Raw genomic sequence first — 18331 nt, 5'->3', positions numbered from 1 at the left:
CCTCTCCATGTTCCCTGCGTCCTTTTAAATTCCCTGCCGGGGCACCTGGAGACGTCATCTCCCCCGCGCCCCCAGACACGTCTTCTGACGTCACCAGCGTGGTGCTGCTTAAATGTATCGCTCGAGAATGCCGGGGGGTTATCAGGAAGGCAAAAGCGCAAATGGAATTGCGATTGTCTAAGGATGTGAAGGATAACAAGAAAAGTTTCTACAGGCATGTTATCAATAAGAGGGTGATCAGAGAGGGTGTGGGGCCCCTACTGGATGAAGGAGGTAACCTAGTGACAGATGATGTGGGGAAAGCTGAAGTACTCAATGTTTTCTTTGCCTCTGTCTTCACGGACAAGGTGGGCTCCCAGACTAATGCGCTAAGTGATGCAAGATGGAATGAAGACGGACAGCCCTTGGTGGGTAAAGAACAGGTTAGGAACTATTTAGAAAAGCTAAACGTACACAAATCCATGGGTCTGGACTTAATGCATCCGAGGGTACTGAGGGAGTTGGCAAATGTCATTGAGGAGCCTTTGGCCATTCTCTTTGAAAAATCGTGGAGATCGGGAGACATCCCGGATGATTGGAAAAAGGCAAATGTAGTGCCCATCTTCAAAAAAGGGAAGAAGGACGATCCAGGGAACTATAGGCCGGTCAGTCTTACCTCGGTTCCTGGAAATATCATGGAAGGGATCCTTAAGGAATCCATTTTGAGGCACTTGGAAGAGAGGAAAGTGATTAGGAATAGTCAGCATGGATTCACAAAGGGCAAGTCGTGCCTGACCAATCTGATTAGCTTCTATGATGAGGTAACTGGCTCTGTGGACGTGGGAAAGTCAGTGGATGTGATATACCTTGACTTTAGCAAGGCTTTTGATACAGTCTCCCACAATATTCTTGCCAGCAAGTTAAGGGAATGTGGATTGGATAAATGGACAGTAAGATGGATAGAAAGATGGCTAGAAGGCCGGGCCCAGCGGGTAGTGATCAACAGCTCGATGTCAGGATGGCGGTCGGTTTCTAGCGGAGTGCCCCAAGGTTCGGTTCTAGGACCGGTTTTGTTCAATATCTTTATTAATGACCTGGATGAGGGGATGGATTGCACACTCAGCAAGTTTGCGGATGACACTAAGCTAGGGGGAGAGGTAGATACGCTTAAGGGCAGAGATAGGGTCCAGAGTGACTTAGACAAATTGGAGGATTGGGCCACAAGAAATCTGATGAGGTTCAACAAGGACAAGTGTAGAGTCCTGCACTTGGGACGGAAGAATCCCAAGCATAGTTACAAGCTGGGGACCAACCAGTTAAGTAGTAGTTCTGCAGAAAAGGACCTGGGGGTTACAGTGGATGAGAAGCTGGATATGAGTCAACAGTGTGTCCTTGTAGCCAAGAAGGCTAATGGCATATTAGGTTGCATTAAGAGGAGCATTGCCAGCAGATCCAGAGATGTCATTATTCCCCTTTATTCAGCTTTGGTGAGGCCACATCTGGAGTATTGTGTCCAGTTCTGGGCCCCCCATTACAAAAAGGATGTGGACACATTGGAAAGGGTCCAGCGGAGGGCAACCAAAATGATTAGGGGGCTGGAGCATATGACTTATGAGGAGAGGCTGAGGGAGTTGGGTCTGTTTAGTCTGCAGAAGCGAAGAGTGAGGGGGGATTTGATAGCAGCTTTCTACTTCCTGAAGGGAGGTTCCAAAGAGGCTGGAAAGAGGCTGTTCTCAGTAGTGGGGGATGGCAGAACAAGGAGCAATGGTCTCAAGTTGTGGTGGGAGAGGTCCAGGTTGGATATTAGGAAGAACTATTTCCCTAGGAGGGTGGTGAAGCACTGGAATGGGTTACCTAGGGAAGTAGTGGAGTCTCCATCCCTAGAGGTGTTTAAGTCTCGGCTTGACAAAGCCCTGGCTGGGTTGATTTAATTGGGATTGGTCCTGCCTAGAGCAGGGGGCTGGACTTGATGGCCTTCTGAGGTCTCTTCCAGCTCTATGGTTCTATGATTCTATGATGTCTCTGGCGTCGTGCCTGCCATGCCCCTGCCACTCTCCCTCCCGGCTGATCCCCACCCGGCCAGTTTCGCCATTTCCCTGGCATTTCCCGGACTTCCCACTTGCTCTCCGCAGCAGTGCAAGGGCGCCCCATCACAGTCTCACTGAAGTCAAATAACAAAACAATTCCTAAAATGCTGCAATACAATCATATGTTTTGTGTCAATGTTATTGAGAGGGTACAACATTTAGGGTTCACTTCAAATATGCCCCGATTGGATTATGACTCAAACATGCAAGAAAATGAGGGCTGTTTTGTGATCTGGTATAACCTATAACCATTAGAAGATTTTAATTTTTTTTTGCTATTTAGTTTTGCTACAGAGTTGATAAATATTGCTTTTCTCCCAAAGTGCAATTTAATAGATAAAGACTTAAAATCCTACAGTTTGATGATTCTCACCCTATTCTATTGCAGGACCATACTGAGACCCCAAGATATACCCATACTATCTAGATGGGACCCTTCAGCCATACAGCAGTGCAAAAAGGGTAAAGCTATTGTTAACAATTCCAACCTTTACTAACAAACATCTCTTGTCTACAACATGCCTCACAGAAGTTGGTTTTAGTTTCTCCACCAGCAAATTCACCTCCAATTCATTTTCTATAGTACCTTATTAGGTGCAAGTTTAATAACAAAATCTATCTTAAAACTATGTTGTGGAACTCTGCAAAGATGCAGAAGTGCTGAAAAACCACCCTTATGCAAGATTTGAAGTGGAAACCAGTTTTATCTTAAGAGAATCTGTCCCTGCATGAAAGACTTTAATAAGCATAGATCTGTGTCCCCAAGTATGTCTTCATGTCTGCTACACATGGATGGCATCTGCAAAACTGCAAGTGTAAACAAGAATATGGGATTAAAAATGATCTGAGACATCAAACCTGAAAGTCCAGGATCTGAATCTGGGAAAAGTTTGCCCAAGCAAGGACGCAGCTTTAATTCCCTCATTGTTTGTTTATCTGTGAGGGTGCATCTACACAGCGGTGCTAGTTCAAAATAAGCTACAAAATTTGAGCTATGCAAATTGCATAGCTTATTTCAAGTCTATTTTGAAATTTGGCACTGTCTACACAGCCCCAAATTTTGAAATAGAGCGCTATTCTGACAAGTCCCTTAATCTTCGTGGAACGAGGATTACTAGGACATCGGAATAGCAAGCCCGTTATTTTGATTGCATTTTGAAATAAGAGGAATGCTGTGAAGACATGGAAAGCACTATTTTGGGATACTGGACATATCCTGAAATTGTGCTGCTGTCTAGACATGCCCTGAGAGAGCACTATAGGGTTCTACTGAAATTTCTGAAGCCAAACAAAAATTCATTTTAAGATCCCTGTATAGCTCATACTCATTTCTCTGTCTCTGAAAAAATTGGACAAATCTGCAAATTTATGATGATGTGACAGGCATCAGGGATACAGGAAAATGAAATAAATTAGCTGTTTTTAAATCAACTTTATGGTTCAATAAAACTATCATTTAATAAAGATTCTTTTTTAAGGTAATAGATAAGGCTGGCTGGCTGCTACATCATTTCTGGGTAAGGTCTCCTTTAAAACAGATTTTGGATTAAGTGAAAATGAGGACTGTGGTTTGTCTCAAATACTGAAAAATATTGTCACTACTATAATAAAGAGAATGACCCATAGATGGCACATGAAACATCTCAGAAATTTAGTTAATAAAATAAAATGGCTAATAGCTCTATCTGACTTTAAAATAGCATTAATAGGTTAACATTTCAAAATGTTGTATGAAATTAAATCTTAATTAAAGAATAAACATTTTATAACTTGTAATCTTAATAACATGAAAATTTTTGATTAAATCAGCTAATTAAACAAAAGCTATTTTCAGCTGGCAGCACATATGGCATATTAAAAAACAAATCTTGATAAATTACCACTTAAATCAGCCCAGTTAAGTGCAAAAATTGTTCTCAACAATAAATTTCATGCAAAAGGATTTAAATGGGATAGAAGCGTCTCATAATGCAGAAGGTGGCAAGCAATTATGTATAACAACATTCAACTCAACAGTTCAAAAACTGGCAATAGTTAAAATTTTGTTTTAATGGGACTGTTGGCTGATTGGTAAAACAGTGTTAACTGCTGATGGAAAAAATGTTCTATTTCACTGTAATAAGATATGGACATTTAACTAGTGCAATGGACTGGAAGCAATATTTAAGATTAATGCTTGAAGGACAAGACAGCTAAATAGCAGAGGAATGTTTCTGTCACTAGCAATTCAAAGAGAAAAGGCACATATTGATGTCTGTGCATAACACTTATGCAGTCTTGGAGCTCACATTAGGTCCTAATTCAACAAACCACATAAACACTTTTGCATTTTAGCAGAGGTATGATGCATGGCATCTGTAAAGACCTTTTAAACTACAGGTTGAACCTCTCTAGTCCAGCACCCTCAGGACCTGACCAGTGCTGAACCAGAGAATTTGTCGGACCACAGGATGTTGATATTGTCTAGCAGCATCAACAACACTTCTACTGTGTACTGGGCTCTGAGAAGACACTGAGGCTGTGTCTAGACTACAGGCAGTCCCCAGGTTACGTACAAGATAGGGACGGTAGGTTTGTTAAGTTGAATCTGTATGTAAGTCGGAACTGGCATCCAGATTCAGCCGCTGCAGAAACTGATCAGTTTCAACAGCGGCTGAATCTGGACGCCAGTTCCGACTTACATACAGATTCAACTTAAGAACCCCAGGCGTCCCCAAGTCAGCTGCTGCTGAAACTGATCAGCAGCTGATTCCAGGAAGCCCGGGGCAGAGCAACTCTGCCTCGGGCTTCCTGTAGTCAGCCGCTGGTCAGTTTCAGCAGCGGCTGACTTGGGGACGCCTGGGGCAGAGCAGCTCGGGTGCTGCTGGGTTGGTCCAGTAGCGCGGCCACTCCTCAGATCAGCTGGAAGCGCCGCGGGTCCGGCCCGGGTCCTCCGCCGCTTTGCTCCCCGTCTCCCTGGTCTGCTGGCTCCCCCAGCAGACCAGGGAGACGGGGAGCAGCTTTTCTCGCCCCGGAGGAGGCGGGCAGCGGGACCAGGCGTCCCGCCGCTCCAGTCCTCCGGGGCGAGAAAATCCCTGTTCGTAACTTCGTAACATAAGTCGGATCCGCGTAACTCGGGGACTGCCTGTACATGCCTCTGTCGTCATAGGCATGTAGATTAGACACATAGGCAAAGTCAAATGAAGCCGCGATTTAAATGATCGCGGCTTCATTTACATTTACATGGCTGCCGCGCTGAGCCGACAAACAGCTGATCAGCTGTTTGTCCGCTCAGCGCGCTAGTCTGGACGCTCCCCTGCCGACATCAAAGCCCTTTGTCGGCAGCCCCGTTATTCCTCATGGGATGAGGTTTACCGGGGCTGCCGACAAAGGGCTTTGATGTCGGCAGGGGAGCGTCCAGAGTAGCGCGCTGAGCGGACAAACAGCTGATCAGCTGTTTGTCGGCTCAGCGCAGCAGCCATGTAAATGTAAATGAAGCCGCGATCATTTAAATCACGGCTTCATTTACCTTTGCCAAAAAAACAAATCTACATGGCTCCGTCGACGGAGCCATGTAGTTTAGACGTACCCTGAGGGGTAAATCAGAGCTAAACAACAGCACAGAACACTGAGCGCCAGGACTGGTGGCTGTAAACAAACTTTATGAGACATCCATGATAAGTGGACATCCAGCTAACTAAAAGCATGCTGGACCACGGATGTTGCCAGACTAGAGTGTGCTGGACTAGAGCGGTTTAATCTGTATCAGCTACTTAATCCTTCCCTGACCAAGTAGCTGTTTACATGCCTTTAGCAAGTGACTCATAGACCACAGGTGGCCTATAAATCAGTCTGGGAAAAGGAAGTTACTCACCCTGTACAGTAACAAATGTTCTTTGAGGTGTGTCCCCCTGTGGGTGCTCCGCTGTTGGTGATGAGTGGCCCCCAGAACCGCAGTTCAGAGCTTTTCAAGCAGTTGTCAGCTGGGCCGCACATGCGCAAAAGGCGTCTCGTGCTGTTTGTGCCTTGGCACACCACACGCGCGGCACAACTCCCCTTTCAGGTCCTTGTCTATGCCTGAGTAGCCAGGACTCTGAGTCTCTCAATGACTTAACCACCTGCATTCTGCTACAAAGACCTTTTACATCTGCACTTGAAAGGGAATCCTCTGAACTGTCATTCATGTTAAAATTCGACACTTTCCAACAAGGACTTAACAAACATTTGAACTATCTCACCCATTACCAAGATAGTTTCCCCAATTATCACCTCTAATACCATTAACTCACAAACATCCCACTCTCCCTACCTCTAATATCATCAATTCACAGACACTTACCTTCCTTCCTTCCCCCCCCCCCCCCCCCCCCGCATCCCCCTCCTGTTCTGCAATGTGATTTGTCCTTTTCATATGTGTTCATTTTTTTTAATTGTATCCTTTGGTATATATGGTTGTGACTACTTTCTTCCACTATTTGATCTGAGGAAGTGGGTCTGGCCCACGAAAGCTCATCATCTAATAAACCATCTTGTTAGTCTTTAAAGTGCTACATTGTCCTGCATTTTGCTCCAATTCTTTTAGTCTTCCTTCGTAGGTCATGTTCTCCAGTCCTTTAATCATTCTTGTTGCTCTTCTCTGGACCTTCTCCAATTTCTCCACATCTTTCTTGAAATTTGGTGCCCAGAACTAGACACAATACTCCAACTGAGGCCTAATCAGTGCAGAGTAGAGCGGAAGAATGACTTCTCGTGTCTTGCCCACAGTAAGGCAATCTAAAAGCAGATTCAAGTCCCATGAGGGTGCTGGGGATCCTGTGTGGAGATTCAGGAGACCCCTGAGAAATCTCCTTGTAGTAGGATGTACAGAGACAGAGGTGTGCCTGTTGACACCAAGAGGAGAGCCGCTCCCATTTCTGAAGGTAAGTGATTCTGGTGGATGGCCTCCTGCTATGAAGGAGAACAGTTCTCACTTGTTCAGAACATTGGGATTCAGTCCCATGGAACCAGCTAGGAGCCACGCATGAAGGTGAAGGGTGTGAGGCTGAGGGTTGAGTAGTTTCCCCCAATTCTGAAAGCGGTCATGTCAGTGAGGAAACAGATATGGTGGTTCTATGGACATGTGTTGGAGGTATGGGAACCAGATCTGCCTGGACCACAAGGGGGCTATCAAGATGACTTGAGCCTCGTCGGAGTAAATCTTGCGCAGGACTTTGGGAATAAGCAGGATTGGTGGAAAAGCATAGTGTAGTGGTTTATTCCAATGAATCAGGAAAGCGTCACCCAACAACCCCTTTCCGAATCCTGCACAGGAACAGAAGCGATGACACTGATGGGATGCCCCATCAGTGGAATATGGAGGCTAGCTCCTACAGGTGCAACTCCCACTCATGGTCAGCGGAGAAATTGTGGCTTAAAGCATCCTCCATGACATTGTTTGTGCCAGGTAGGTATGAGGCCCTTAAGGTGACTCCATGGTGAATGCATCAGTTCCACAGACGAATGGCTTCCGCACAAAGGGAATGGTAATGGGCACCACCTTGTCTGTTTATATAGAACATAACTATCATATTGTCCGTGAGTATGCGTATGATGCAGTTGGCAATGTTGGGAGCGAAGTGTATGCACACGTTCCTCATGGCCCTGAGTTTGAGGAGATTGATGTGTAGCGTGGCCTCGTACGATGACCACCTGCCCTGAGCGGCGTGCTGCTGCAGGTGCACTCCCCAGCCTAGTAGGGAGGCATGTGCTGTAATCTGTACTGTTGGTTTGGGTTGGTGGAAAGGAACGCCCGCAAGAAGGCTGTTGGGTGATGTCTACCTTTTGAGAGAATCCAGTACCTTCTTCGGGACAGTAACTAGCTTGTGAAGTGGGTGGCAGGACAGAGTGTAGACTGACGTCAGCCAATGCTGCAGGGCGTGAAAGTGGAGACGTGCATAATGGATGACATAAGTGGTAGCAGCCATGTGCCCCATCAACTGGAGGCAGGTAAGTATGGTGGTGGAAGGGCTCGTGGACAGTGTGGCTACCAGATCCTGTAGTGCAGCAAAATGATGGTGTGGCAGGTAAGCTTGGGCAGATAAAGAATCAAGGTGAGCCACAATGAATGGGAACCAAAGTCTATTTCTGTTCATTTATAAGGAGCCTGAGACAATAGAATAAGTGCCTCGTCTTCCAGACCATGGCAGTTGCCTCTGCATGTGATTGGTCCTTTATGAGGCAATCGTCCAAGTAAGGGAAAATCATGACCCCCTGCCGTCGAAGGTAAGGTCACTACTGCCAGGACCTTTGAAAAGACCAAGGGGGTGGAGGATAGACCGAAGGGGAGAACTCTGTACTGTACTGGAAATGGTCCTCACCCACAGCGAATCAGAGATACACCCGTCATACAGACGCTATCACAACATGAAAGTACGCATCTTGTAAGGTGAGGGCTGTGAAACAGTCCCCTTCGTCCAGTGACAGAATAATCGATGCCAGTGTAACCATCTTGAATCACTGCTTGTGTAGGAATTCCTTAATTTGTGGAGATCTAATATTGGTCTCCAGCCGCCTGTGCTCTTTTGGGTCAGGAAGTATTTGGAATAAAAGCCCCTTCTTTGATATGCATCGACAACCCTCTCTATTACTCTTAGGTGAAGCAGGTGATCAATTTCTCGTCTGAGAGGAGTCTCATGGGAGGGGTCCCTGAAGAGGGATGGGGTAGGGGGAAGGGTAGGGGGAAGTGAAATCAAAGGAATGGTGTATCCCGTATGGATAATTTCTAAAACTCATTGGTCCAATGTTATGGAGTCCCAGTGCTGGAAAAAGGGATGTAGTCTGTGGACAAAAAGATGGTACTGGTTTGTTGGCACTGGATTCATGGGGAACTCAGGCAGACCCTTGACCAAAGGTTCAAATCTGCTGCTTCGCAGCCTGGGAAGCCGAGGAGCAGGATGGAGGTGAGCGTTTCCTCTGAGCCTGTTGTCTGGGTTGGTTATAATCATACCACCTTTGCTGTGGGAGGTTATAATAGCTCTCTCTGTTCCTATTCTACGGGGTGTAATGCTTCCGTCAATATGATGGCATATACATGCCAAGCATAAGGAGTGTGGTTTGGGAGTCCTTACTTCTATGCAGGACCTCATCAGTCTTGGCAGCAAACAGCTTCTGTTTGTTGAAGGGGAGGTCCACCTTAGACTGAAGCTCTCTAGGCATACCCACTGACTGAAGCCATGAAGCCCTGCGCATTACAACCGTCGTTGCTGTTGCTCTAGCTGTGGTATCCACCACGTTGAGTGAAAACTGTAAAGCCGTGTGCGTGATAGTATGCCCCTTGTGGATGACGGACCTCAGAATGGGTCTCTTGGAGTCTGGTAGATGTTCCATTAATTCAACCAATTTGGAATAATTGTCAAAATCATGATTCGATAGGAGTGCTGAATAGTTCGTGATTCTGAGCTGAAGGGTGGCGGAGGAGTATAATTTTCTGCCAGACAGATCTAATTTCTTATGCTCCTTATCATTGGGTGTGGATTTGAATTGTGGAGTCTTGGCATGATGATTTGGTGCACCCACTTCCAAAGAGTCAGGTTGCGGGTGCGAAAAAAGGAAGTATAAGTCCTTAGAAGGGACAAAGTACTTCCTGTTGGCTCTTTTGCAAGTCAGTTGGATGGAAGCTGGAGTCTGCCATATCTCGTCTGATGCCTCCATAATAGCCTCATTGATGGGCAGTGCAATCTTTCTCTGTGAGGTCGTGTCGGGGGGGCCCCCCCCCAACGGGGGTTGCCACCCTCCTCCGGGGCATCATACAACCAGCTTGGGCCTCGGCCCGAAGCGTGATGCCCCTTTTTAGGGGAAATATGGCCCACTGGCCTACTCCAAAGTTCACTGCCCCTGCAGTAGGGGAAATACGGCCTCACGGCCTAGTCCAAAGTTTGCAGGCCCAGAGGCCTAGTCCCAAAGTTCTTTATCCCAGCCCCCACTCGCCGGGGTCTCGGGTAGCAGGGATAGCGGGGCCCGGGCCCTCCCTCTCCACCGGGCCTCGACCCAGGGCCCTATTAGTGGCGGGTGGCTCCCACCACTGGCTCGGCGGGTGCTCCTCCCCGCAACGCACCGAGCCCTCAGGGGCTTTTACAGCTCCCTGCCCTGGGTCGCTTCCTACCCCCTGCCCCCGGCCCGCCGCGGTCCCACCTGTCGGCGTTGGTTGGATGGCTGTACTGGTACTTCCCCCAGCAACGTCGGAGTTGGCAGTGTCCGGTCCGGTGCCCGGGTCACAGGGGGTCGGTCGGTGGCTCCGGCGTTGGGGCCGAGCCCGGCTGAGGCCCGGTAGTGGCACGTTCAGCACTCTTGGCGACTCCCTCTCTGGCCATTAGGCGCTAGCTCCCGCTCGGGCCGCAGTCTGCCCCTTCTGAGCAGGCCAGCAGCCTTTTATACCTGTGCTCCCCTTGGAGCATGCCCAGTAGGGCTGTGTGGGTGGGGCCCTCTCCGCCCCCGGCACCAGGTGGTTTCCCTGGGCTTGAGTGCGGGGCGGGGCCGCCCTGTCACAGGTAGGTTGGACATTTTTCAGGAGGCAGTGTTGTTTTTCCTTCACCTCCTGGAGATGAACCTCTTGGCTCGTGGCCACCCTTTAAAAAGTTATAGAAATGACTTTAAGTCATCGGCAGGGCCTGTGTCCTCCAGTATCACTGCTTCATTGGGTGACGATGAAGAATTATCAGTGGGTAAGTTCCTGGGAGTGTGTGTCTCCGGCTCCTCATCTTGGATTTGGCCCACCACTTCCTCAGAATCCACCGTGGTCGGAAGGATGCAAGAGGACGATGCTGGTGGAGGCCTCTTCGTTGGGGTAGATGTAGCTGTGGAGCGATGTCTACATGAGCCCCAGTGCTCCCATGGAAGCCAGTAGGGTGGATATTGAGGTGGGGGATACGGCCAGAGAGAATACCATGGTGGGTGGTGAAGTCTATCATGATGAATATAGCGGTGTCTAGATGCAGTAGGGGAGAAGTGGTGCAAGGAAAAAAACACTCCTCTGATCCTCATCCCCGAAGGTGGTGCACTCAGACGGCATTGGGGATCTAATAGAGCTTGGGGAAACACAGGGAGAAAACGGCACAGGGGAATGTTCCCTAGATGGATGGAGGGAACAATGCCACTTGTCATGTCTCTCTGGTACCGATGATTCACGAGCTGATCTTGATGGTACCGTGCACTTGCTGTGTGGGTGGTCTTCCACTGGTGCTGGCACTGCTGTCGGTGGTGGCATTGAGGTCGGTACTGCAGTGGCCAAAGGTGGCACAGATGATCTGCAAGGGGCCTGCGGGGCCAGCGATGCTGATGCCTTCACCAGTGCCAGGTCTTCAGATCTGGAAGGAGCTGGTGCTGGAGTTTGTCTGTGGGACCCTTCCAGTGCCAAGGATGCTCAAGTCAGCACCGAAGAGCTGCAGGAGCGCAAGGGGATCATGCCACTAGATGGCCTCAGCACCACAGTACTGGAAGTGCCCAGTACATCCCCCTTGCTCACCCTGGATGATGGACTTGGGGGGGAAGAGATCTTGCGGGAGAAGCCCTCTTTTTTGAGAACTTTCGTGGCAAAGGTGAGGCCGATCTCTTGTTTGCTGTCTCCGCTTGAGGTCCGGGGGGGGGGGCTGGGACTTGTCAGTAGGCTGCATAGCCTTCTCAAATAATATCATATGGAGTTGAAGCTCCCTGTCCTTTCTGGCACGAGCTGTCAGGCTGTGGCAGTGCTCACATTTTTGTGGTAAGTGAGCCTCTCCTAGGCAGCGAATACAGGATGCGTGGCTGTCTGAAACAGGCATTGGGTCGCAACATGTCTCACACTTTTTAAACCCCGGCGATCCCAGCACAGCATCGTTGGCAGGGCCGTTGCCTTCTGTCTGTCTTCTTTTTGTCTTCTCTTTTTCTTTTGTTTGTTATTTTGTTTCTTTCTTTTCTTTTCTTTTTTTTTTTTAAACAAGGGGAAGAGAGAATGAGGAAGGTAGGGACAGAAAATAACTGAAGTGGCTCGTCTTTCAGTCAGAGTACTGCCACTACTCTGCAGTTCCCCTTGCAATGAAAAACTGCTTTTTTAAACAGATAACTGGGACAAGAAATACCTAACTAATGCACTAAACTGAGAAAACAACAAACTATGCTAATTATCTGCATGTGGAGAAAAATGCCTGAAGCAAGAGACGAGCTCCATCTATGAGGGCGGTAAGCGAGGAACTGAAAGGGGGGTTGGGCCACATGCGTGAGGTGCCAAGGCACAAACAGCACGAGACGCCTTTTGCGCATGTGCGGCCCAACTGACAACTTCTTGAAAAGCTCTGAACTGCGGTTCCAGGGGCCACTTGTCACCAACAGTAGAGCACCCACAGGGACACACACCTCAAAGAAGAACTGCTGTTTAGGTTGTAGTTTAGTTAAATTAAAAAAAATATAAACGTATTACTTGTAAAGGGGGCATTTAGGTTTCACAAATGGACAGCACAGAAGATTACATATAAAGTAAGTAAAATTTCAATGCCCATGAGAATATGGTGAACTGCAGCTAAAACATCAATTTTAATATTCATGAGAGGTATCCCAGTTTATATAAAATTACTATATGAATTTCACACATTTAATCAATAGGTTTAAAAACGCTCAGTGCATTTGGACAAGCCTAAGTTTAGTTTCTGGGCCCTTGACAAACTAGGTTGCTAAAACTGTAGTTTCACAGTTAAATGGTACAATTTTAGGAGACTCTGGGTATGTCTAGACTGCACCTCTCTGTCAACAGAGAGATGTAGATTAGGCACATCGAAATTGCTAATGAAGCAGGGATTTAAATATCCCCCACTTCATTAGCATAAGCATGGCCACCGCTTTTTTTTGAAACCGAGCTTTTTTAAAAAAAAAAATGGCAGTCTAGACGCAAATCTGTCGAAAATAAACCCTATTTCAACAGATCCTGTAAACCTCATTTTTTGGGATCCCCTCAGGACTGATAGGGCCCCGAGCAGAGGTCACAGTGAGGATTGAAGGGGCGAAGTGCAAAGCAGTGCTTGACACCGGATCACAGGTGACAATTATATTCCAGTCATTCTACCAACAGATGCTCAGGCACCTGCCTATCCAGCCATTGACTGGCCTTGGCCTGTGTGGCCTCAGCATGAATGAATACCCCTACGAAGGGTACGTCACAGCACACCTGGAATTCCCAGAGGTGGCGGCAGGGGTAAGAGAAGAGATGGACACAGTAGCCTTGATATGCCCCGACCCTAAAGGGGTCCCTGATGTGTCTGTGCTGATAGGGACCAACTCCAGTCTCTTCAAGGTGCTCGCAGATTACTGCAGATGATGGGCTGGGGACCAATATCTGGACACCCTGATGATCCATATGCTTTGTGCTGAAGCCTATAGGAAAATTGAGGATACTAAAAAGGAGATGTCTGCGCTACCAATGGGGACACTGAGGTATGCGGGCACGAACCCTTTAGTAGTGCCTGCAAGGACAGAGCAGGAAGTGCTCGTCATGAGTACCTGGCTGAAGGGCAATAAAGGAGTGTTTGCTGTGGTAGAACAACCAGCTGAAGGAAAGCTCCCTGAAGGGGTCCTGGTCCCCAGTGGAGTTATAACCTTACCAGCAACAAGGTCACTGTACTGATTGCTAATGTGATGTTGTTGTGAATCGAGGGCAAAAGATAGCAGACCTCTTCGAGCCCAAATCAGTTGTGAGTCCCCAATGTGAAACTCAAGTTCCAACTATAGATCCAGCGAGGTTTGACTTTGGAGATTCACCATTGTCTGAGGAGTGGAAAAATCATCTGAGGAAGAAACTCTGTGAAAGATCCAAGGTATTCTCGCTGGATGCGTGGGATGTGCAAAAGGGGTTGAGCACAACGTCAGGCTCCATGACCCTCAACCTTTCAGGGAGAGATCTAGAAAAACTGCGCTCTCAGAGATGGAAGATGTGCGACATCACCTTCAGGAGCTGGCTGCAAATGGCATCATTACCGAGTCCCACAGCCCCTATGCCTCACCCATGGTGGTAGACCGTAAAAAGAACGGGAACATTTGTATGTGTATGGACTACCTGAACAGCCGTGTGGTGGTTGACCAGTACACCGTGCCCCGAGTAGAAGATGCCTTAGATTGTTTACTGGGAAACCAGTGGTTCTCAGTATTGGAGCTTCTAAGTGGATACTACCAGATCCCCCTGGGAGCAGAGGACAAGAAGAAGACCATCTTCATCTGCCTGCTGGGGTTTTATCAGTTTGAACGCATGCCTCAAGGGATCTCTGGGGCTCCTGCCACATTTCAGCACCTCATGGAGAAAGTTGTGGGAGATATGAACTAACTACAAGTCTTGGTCTATTTGGATTATCTGACTGTATTCAGAAGGATCTTGGAAGAGCATGAAGAAAGACTTCTGAAAGTACTTCACAGGTTGGAGGCCTGATAAGTGTCAGTTCTGCAGAACATCTGTCATGATTATGAGGGTTAGCCAGCAGCCAGGGGACTAAGGGGTTAACTACACCTAGCCAGGTGGAGAGGCCAATAGGAACGTAGGTGGGAATTTCAAACTAGGACAAAGGAATTTTTGGTTTTTCCCTCCTTCGTTCTGGGCAGTTCTCTCCAGCTATTGAGGGGGACAGACACTAGGGCCGTGTCTACACTGGTGCAATCTCGCACAAAAGCGGCCGCTCTTGTGCAAAAATTGCTGCCTGTTTACACTGGCTGTGAGTTCTTGCGCAAGTACACTGACGTTCTAATGTCTGAAATCAGTGCTTCTTCCGTGAGAACTCTGACGCTTCCGCTCAGGAAGAAGCTGTCTTGCACAACTGTTCTTGCGCAAGAGGCCAGTGTAGACAGGCAGCCAAGAGATTTTGCGCAAGAACCATTCAAATGGAAAAAAGCCCTTATGGCCGCTCCATACGCGCAGTCACCGCTCCGGATTTCGTGGTAACCCGAGCCCCCTTAAAGGCGCGCACAGCCTGCAGAGGCCACGCGGCTCTGCTCATTTCAGCCACCAGACCACCCAGGATGGCCGCTCTGGGGGGGAGCAGCAACCTGCACCCCCAGCACAGGAGGCCCCAAGGGGCACAAAGAGGCATACCCCCTCCTGGTCGCCAGGGGAGATCGAAACCCTGCTGGACCTCTGGGCAGAGAAAGAGGACCTCCACAACACCCGTGCCCATCGGAGGAATGCGGACATTTTCTGCGGGGCAGGAGGCAGAGCTGCCCACTAGGTCGGAGGAGGCCGAGGAGGACCAGGAGAGCACCGTCACCCTTCAGCTTGAAGTCCTGTCAGGCAGCCCAGACGTCTCCCAGTGCGTTGTTGGAGGCCGGGGAAGGATCCACTGGTGAGTGTTGGGCACTTTGCACTCACAAGGGCGGGGGGGGGGGGGGGGGGGCGCATCACTCAGGCAGCGTGAGCTGCACACGGTGTACCATACCAGTATGCGGCCTGGTGACCAAGCAGCATGTGGCCGCAGCAGGCAGCTCCAGGGCACGCCTGGAATCGTGCTGCTCACACACATCCGGACCGGGGGGGAAAGGGTGGATGCCGGCTGGAACCAGCCAGGGCCCCAGGGGCTCAGCCCAGAGCCCGCACCTCCCAAAGAGTGCAGCACACAGACAGCACACTGTTCCATGCCTGGCTGTGCGACACAGCCAGCTGCCCCTGGGAAAGCTGCAGCGACACAGCCCTGTGAGCGTGGCCCCCACTGAGCCCCTCGCCTGCTCCCGGTGCCTTGGCTGGCTCCCCGAGGGAAGTCCCCACTGCGGCCACGCATGTCCCTGGGCTACGTGAGTGAGGGCTAGTGTGTGTGGGGGGGAAACAAGTGGGCCCAAGCCACACTACTGTGGTGTCACCTGGGCTCGGGGTGGAGGGCATGGGGTGTGGGGACAGTGGCCTGGCTGCCTGACTGACCCATCCTTTCTTCTCTTCCCTGCAGTGGGACCAAGCAGGAGCGGGGGACCCTCCAACCCTGCATCAGTGGCAGCACCCCCAACCACCCAGGCACCAAGCCAGCGGGTCTGGCAGTGGGACCAACTCCTCCGACGGCATGTACAGGCCATCGAGAGGATCAAGGTGGCCATCACATGTCAGGTTGATGCTGACCTGGAGGCACTTCCAGGCTCAGTGTGAGCGCACCTGTGATGCCGTCACCACCCTTACTGTACACATGGGGCACGCTGTGCACTATGGGATGACATTGCCCCATGCACCTGCCATCCCTCCCATGCCAGTGCCCGTGCCCCTTCCTGATGCCCCTCCTGCTCCTGCCATGCCCCCTCCTGCTGCACCCCATCCTGCCCACCTCACCATGCTGCCTGCCCCGATGCAGGCTGAACCGCGTGTAGTGGTCCACGCCCACAGAGGCAGTCACAGGGGCCACCCCTCCCAGCAGTAGCTCCCTCCTCCCCCTCCCAGTTCAGAGCCCCCTCCCTCCTCCCACCCTACGCCCTCATTGTAAATAAAAAGTTCAATGCGTTTTCCAAAAAAAACCTGTGTTGTTTATTGGGAGGTAAGGGTTGGGGATGGGAGGGAGATGTCAAGGGAGACAGAGGCGACCGTACTGTGGGGCCTGGGAGAACATCTCCGTCAGGGCCTCCCATATGCGTACCCCATCATGGTGCGCCTGGCGGATGGCAGCTGTGCGGGGCTATTCGAAGGCCTGGCCCTCGCCTGCCATCCATGCGGGGAGGAAGGCCTCCCCCTTATGCTCCACAATGTTGTGCAGCACACAGCCACTACCTCAGGGACGTTCCGCTCACCCATCTCCAGACGGGTGAGCAAACAGCGAAACCGGGCTTTCAGATGGCCGAAGGCGCACTCCACCTGGTTGAGGGCCTGGTTGAGGCGGTCGTTGAACTGTGCCCAGTCGTGGTCTGTCCGCCCCGTGTAGGGCCGCATCAACCAGGGTAGCAGGGGGTAGGCCGCGTCCTCCACAATGCATGTGGGCACGGGCACGTCCCCAACAGTAAAGTCCCGCTGGGGGAAGAAAGTGCCTGCCTCCAGCCTGCCTGTAACAGGCGAGTCCAGTCTCTCTCCCTGTTGTCTCGGGTTCTCCGGTCAGCCCCTTGGTGATAGCACCCCGAGGCAGGGTAGGGGAGTCCGGGCCCACCCTCTCTCCCGGACCCCAACCCAGGGCCCTAAGGACAGGTGAGCAGAGACCTGTCTCGCTGGTGGGGCGCTTGCTCGAAGCACACCAGCTCGCCGGGTTCACCCGCCCTGGGCTTCTTCCTACCCCCTATCCACTACCCCCGTGGCCTCCACGGGTCCGTGCTACCTCCATCCACCCTTCCTGTGCTGTACCAATCTCTCTCCACCCTCCTCCACTCGTTCCTGCTTTCTCTCTCTTTCTGTCTCACTCTCCGCTCCTCTCTGCTCCCCTCTGCTCTCCCCCCCTCTCCGGCTCCACGGGGCTTTTCAAAAAGACCGCGCCGGCGTCTGGCCCTGATGACGTCAGGCGCCGCGCCCATTGGCCCCTCCCCCTCCGCGCGTCCACGCTCTTCCGCCAGCCACACCCCCGCCGCGCCGCTCGTCAGCTGGGCCGCGGCGGCGGAGCAGGCACCGCAGTTCGTCTCCGCTCCCCGGGTGGTACCCAGGAGAGTCAGGGCAACCGTGGGTTCGGTGCGGGGTGGGCCGGCGTCGGTGGGGAGGAGGCGGCTCGCCCCGTCACACTGCCAAACAGGCCAGAGTGTCGGAGAACGAGGGCGTCGTGTGCCCTGCCGGACCAGCCCGCATAAATGTCCATGAAGCGGCCACGGTGATCCACGAGGGCCTGGAGCACAATGGAGAAGTACCCTTTGCGGTTTATGAAATGAGCTGCTCGATGCTCCGGGGCCTGGATGGGGATGTGGGTTGCATCCAGGGCTCCCCCGCAGTTGGGGAACCCGAGGGCAGCAAAGCCAGCCACCGTTGCGTCCACGTCCCGCAGGTGGATGACTCGCTGGAGCAGGACGTCATTGATGGCATGGACGACCTGCAGAAGGGTGCACAGAAACACAGGGAAACGCATCACATAAGGCAGGGTGAGTGCATGCTCCCTTGGAGGGTTCCCCCCCCCCCCCCCCCCCGTGATGCTCTGTCCTCACACACACCAGGGCCCCCTCGCCCCACGGGCCACCAGCAGGCCTGTGCAAGGGAGGGATGGCCCAAACCCCTGGGTGACGGGGCATTCCCCATCGCCCCAGCCTGGAGTCTTGCCTGCCCCTGGGCATGGAGTGCAGCACCCCCCCAGGACTTACCTGCATGACAACGGCACTGGCGGTGGATCTGCCCACTCTGAACTGGTGGTGTGCCACCGATCGGTAGC

General features: G+C 51.0%; 1 pseudogene; it reads right to left on the bottom strand.

Annotated features, from left to right (window-relative positions):
* Positions 1-18331, bottom strand: part of LOC106731537 (RIMS-binding protein 2-like) — a 100235-nt pseudogene that overhangs the window by 58127 nt on the left and 23777 nt on the right.

This window comes from Pelodiscus sinensis, unplaced genomic scaffold, assembly GCF_049634645.1.
Source record: "Pelodiscus sinensis isolate JC-2024 unplaced genomic scaffold, ASM4963464v1 ctg36, whole genome shotgun sequence".
NCBI classification, from domain to species: domain Eukaryota; kingdom Metazoa; phylum Chordata; order Testudines; family Trionychidae; genus Pelodiscus; species Pelodiscus sinensis.
Note: the sequence above shows the minus strand (reverse complement) of the source record. Positions and strands in the feature narration are given on the sequence as shown.